The sequence below is a fragment of the Aplysia californica genome, unplaced genomic scaffold (genome assembly GCF_000002075.1).
Source record: "Aplysia californica isolate F4 #8 unplaced genomic scaffold, AplCal3.0 scaffold00161, whole genome shotgun sequence".
Classification (NCBI taxonomy): domain Eukaryota; kingdom Metazoa; phylum Mollusca; class Gastropoda; order Aplysiida; family Aplysiidae; genus Aplysia; species Aplysia californica.
This window is the reverse complement of record NW_004797431.1, coordinates 71200-76684: the sequence shown is the minus strand read 5'-3', so window position 1 is coordinate 76684 and position 5485 is coordinate 71200.

The window sequence follows — 5485 nt, the reverse complement described above, 5'->3', positions numbered from 1 at the left end:
CCCCCCCAACAAAACAAAGCAACAAAGCAACAACAACAAAAAGCCCCTAAAACATCACACATAAGTCATTAAAAAAATTTAAAGGACGAAAAAGAGTATTTGGGAACATACTTGGATTAGACCCTCATGATCACCTGGGTGCGCCGTTGGTTCAGTGTGTGACATGGTAGGCTGCCGTTTGGATGTCCGGGTTAGACTCTCCACGGGTGATCATGTCTTCATGCCAGACTGTTTGGGTTTTTCAAAATTGAAATTTGGTCTTTGGTACTTGGCTCTGTCTTATCTAAAGTGGACGTTCAGTTCGGATGTTCTTCCTCTTATTTATGTCTTAGCTATGCTAGAATTGGCCTTGAACCCAAACCATGCCATACCTAGATACTCTTTTCCATTATTCCAATTCGAAAATAAATCATTTGTCTACGCTACTACAGCTTTCAAACGAATCTGTTGGTGAGGATATGCTACCATTTCCTGCTGTTGTAACAGATGCAAAGATAAGACAACGAAGGGAAAAATTCTTATATTACGCCTCTTTCATCGCTGTCAGGTTATTTACGAGGCAGGGCACCAAGTTAAACTCCCATCTCTGATAAGAAAGAGTGAAATGTATAGACTGCCTTAAAAACTCCCCAAAGCAACCAAAATTCAGACGTCCCGTTGGGGATTAGAACCAGAGCAATCCGCTCTGTAGTCCAGCTCGATACTAGTTTAGCCAGGTTGCCTTCAAGCTTCCCTACCACTGAATTACATAAGTAGACATATCACATTTAGCAGGATTGGCTTTGAATCAAACACGAGGTGCAATGATCAGACTCTTGGCAGTACATGCAAGACATGAGGTTTGGTTCCTCTGTGAGAATAATATTATGCTTTGCATGGTGGTGAAATCAGGCGCTTGTCAAAATAATGACATTGATGAACCCGAACTTTTTCCACCCGTCAGGCAATTTCTATCTATCTATCTATCTATCTATCTATCTATCTATCTATCTATCTATCTATCTATTTATTTTGTTATTTATCTAGTTATTTATCTAGTTATTCAATTTTATTTTTAACATTTTGTTGGTTCCACAGATTTTTGTCCATGTCAAAGTATATTTCTGTGTGGACTTTACTGAAAATCGTTGATCAAAGACAAAAATATATTCAAACTTTGGCAGCCATCTTTCTCTTTAATTTTATCTCTGACACCAGGCGATCTAAATCTCCCTAAATATCAGATATCTCGACATCTTTACAGGATAGATGGGTACTTTTTCAGTTGATAAGAGACAAATGAACAAGCTTTAACATTATACCACCAATAACTCCACATGCCACCAAATTGACGATCGACTTATTCCACCGTGTTATGATTATTACATTCAATACCTTGGTCTCTCTCTGTTCGGATAAATTAGTGTCCCAGACCTCTTCGAATTTGCCCTGACTGACAAGGACGAACTAGCCTGCCTTTAAGAGGACTTTTTTAAAAGTGTGCCAACCGATGTGCATGTAAATTACAGCCGAACCTGCTCTAACTGTCGCCTGGCTAAGCTAATCGTCTTTATAAATTATGGTCACTACCTATACCCCCCCCCCCCTTGCATTTTGTTCTGCATTATAACGACACTGTTCAAGAAGTCAAACTGTCAAAGGCAACCTCCTTTTTGACAGCATTTTACCGTTTCAACTGTAAAAACATTAATTGCCAGTGGTGTGAACATAAGTTTAAATCAACATCAAGCTGCGAGGAGATGGTCTGGACATGCTTCCTTTGCATATTTAAAGGCTAATACGGCTACACACAGGCTTACTATACTTTTTACCAGGGTCTATTACATGCTTTGAGGGAAATGGGATAATCAAGAGTGGAATATACTGCTGGGATGAATGTTTCAGTACAGTTTATTTGACTAAAATACTTTCATCAAGTAAAGTCCAACTTGTACGTAAAACAGGCATGGACTGTCAATGGGGGTCATGAATAGCTTTGGGCAAGTGCTTATCTAGAAGCTCTCGTATTCTCTTTTCCCATGCTTTGTGCTAATGGTACACGTTGAAGGACACAACAAAGTGTAGATACTGTTTAGCAGGAATATTCAAATGTTTCCTGCTAATGACAGTACGAAAGTAGTCAAAGAGAAACCGGATCAGTCATAGGTCTACTATAGATTTTTAGGGGTCATTTGCATGCTTACATTTTTAAAGTGTGCACCCCCCCCCCCCCCCCCCCTCCCTAGGGCGGTGCTACTGATTGAAGTGTCTTTAGGCCATTCCCAATGAGGAGACATTAACCATGTTCTTATGCACAGTAGAATTGTAATTGTAAATAGGCTAATTCATCAATGCCATGCTCGTAATTGGCGCTCATATGACCGTATGCAGTTGCGAGTGCCTTAAAACCTCTACTGAAACAACCACTTTTAGTTGTCAGAATTTCCTCTGTCGGGTCAGGATTTTTTATTCGGTTCGTCTTAATAATATTTGTTTTTGTTTGTTTGTTTTCCCCGTCTTTTTATTTATTTAAACATGAACCCCGAAACTTTCACTCGCACTCAAGTATCAAGAATACAGTTTTACGCTGTTAAATACAGTTCATTATGTAACATCTTTCGAAACAACCACGTGGAAACTTAAGAGCAAGAGGAAGACAAGAGCCACTTTAGTAGAAGTTCTTTTGTACTGCGGACTTATTAATTATTTCAACCGATGTTTTTACGATACATCAAACAGAAATCTGCCATCCTGAGAGAGTCCCACTTCTCTTGAGGTTTTTTTTCATGCATGATATCCTGATGGAGTCTTTCACGTTGTTCACCTATAGGTTAATACGGCTGTGAAGGAAATTAATTTTCCTTGACATCCTTGCTCCGAAGAATTCATAATAATGCTGTCAGTTCATTCACTTTATTTTCAGGCCTTGTGGTTTTCACTCTTGTGACTCAAGAAACTTTAAACGCAGGTCTGTAGAAGCTGACCGAGTCTTTTCCTGAAGTGGAATCATCATCTGTTCGTTCAAATGTGTTGTCACACGCAGCTCTTTTAATAACAGGTCCAAATAAAAACGTGTCCCCTTTCAACTTAATTGCACCACTGATACGACTTGGTAATTGCTTTTCTGTCTGGACACTAAATTCAAGAATAAATTCTCGAGACAAAAATTATCTGTTGTTTTTTTAGGTACATTTGTGAAGCAGCGTGGTGGAATCAGGCTCTCGTCAAAATAATCAAAGTGACGAAACTTGCATTTTTCCGCAGGTTTGTGAATTTTTATAAAATGTTTGTTTTTTTGGCTCAACACCTTTTATGCCCAATAAAGAACTAATTTCGGTGTGGATTTTTCTGAAAAACGTTAATTAAAGGCACAAAAAATGAAAATTTTCAGTTACCACGGACTCTTAAACTAAGGAAAAACTAATCTTTGGCGGCCATTTTCTCACTGATTTTACCTCTGAAAACAGGTGACCCCCACCTCCTTCTTTCGCAAATATCTTGACTTGTATTTAAGATAAATGGATATTTTTTTCATCCATATAACGACAAATGAACAAGATGATAACTCTACATACCCAAAAATTGACGAGAGCCTGATTCCACCACGCTGCCTCACATTTTTAACACATTTAATTTAATAAAATAATGTTAGATTTTTTTGCATTGCATTTTGAATTTTAGCTTACAACATTTTAGAGCAATTATATAATAAACTAAAGAAATAAAAGGAGTTTAAACTTTAAAACATTATGTCGTGAGAAAATGCGATATAGGACATTATTCAGAAGTAAGACACTTTATTAATTATCTTTGTGGAAATACTAAAAGACTTTTCCCTTGTTTAATAATAAAGAGTGTAACTCGCACTCCCAGAAACGTAATAAGAATATCTAAAATAATATTATAAATATGTGGGTTCTGTAAAAACCTGATCTGAGAGTCGAAAACTGATAACATAATTAGAATCAGCACATCAATTAAAAAATTTTGGTAACTTTCGTTGCTAAGCCTTTTTCATCGTTGGCCTGTGTTATTGAATTATCCGAAGTTGGGTGTTTTATAATAATTTGATATCGAATTTCGTTCTCTTGGGTACTAAATCTTCTGTACGCGAGCGGACGTGAACACACACACACACACACACACACACACACACACACACACACACACGCACACACACACACACACACACACACACACACACACACACACACACACACACACACACACACACACACACACAAACACACATACAAACACCATCTCTCTCTCTCTCTCTCTCTCTCTCTCTCTCTCTCTCTCTCTCTCTCTCTCTCTCTCTCTCTCTCTCTCCTCATTTTATACCCCTACTTTCGCCGCCATCCCCACCCCTTCCCCCACTCACACACACACCACTTGTAAACATTTTAATATAATGTGAAAGAGCTGAAATATGGTAGTGTCAAGAAACAATATTATGATTAATGTATGATGGGAGTTATTGAGTTAATTAATAGAAACTGACTTGAATCGCATAGAAAAAGATACACTTCTGAAGTCTATGCTAGAAAACACACTGATAGTGAGAAGCGCAACACACTGCTGGTCATGGCGTCCGGTACTTTAACCAAAGACTTTTACTTTCTACCAGACGCGGTTCGTCCATTGAGCACGGTCGTGCAGTGCCGCCCAAATTTGTTTTATTGTTCTTTTACGTAAAGCCCCCACAATGATAACATAAAAGACGCCAGAAACAAATATTATATCAAAACAAGGTCCTTGCTGGCGCCGTAACTGTCATTTCTGTGTCTATAGCGCGGTAAAACAAAGCCAACGCGTTTTTTAATAGGAGATTCAACAATGATAACCTGACTGATAAATAGCTCTTTGGGACAGCCCAAGCAATGACGACACTCGTAGCGAGTTTGGAGGTACATTAATATTAATAAGTCGGCACATCTCAAATGTACTTCAGCCGAATAGAGATTATCCGAAACATAGCCCACAATAGGCAGTCTAAAAATAAACGCCATAGACTGTACACTATTTATTGCCAAAATTATGTGAGTCCCGGAGCAATCCAGCAGAGTGCTCAAGGGAATTCTGATTGGTTCATTTTCTTGCCACTAGGCTATTTTAAGCATAGAGTTTAAAAGGGGGTAACTCCATGATTTTAAGTGTCTCTGTGGTTCTGTGGCCGTGAACCTGAGAGAGGCGAAAGTGACATACTTAAGTCACCGTCCTATGAGTTGTGTCTTTGAATTGTTTTGTTGTGAAGTGGAGAAAGTTATTACCGGGTACTTGAGTGTTCAGTTCTAATGCAGGATGAACGAAATTGATGTTTAGCTAACAAAACAGTTTTAGTTCTAGAAATCAAAGCGACAAGTAAGAGGAATGAAAATAAAAGCACGAGGTCCTCCCTGACAAACCCAAAGATCCTAAAAATATGCACCATCCCATTTACTATGCCATTGGCTATCTTCAGCTTGTGATAGCTTAATTAATAATTGTGCACGCCCACTTTTTA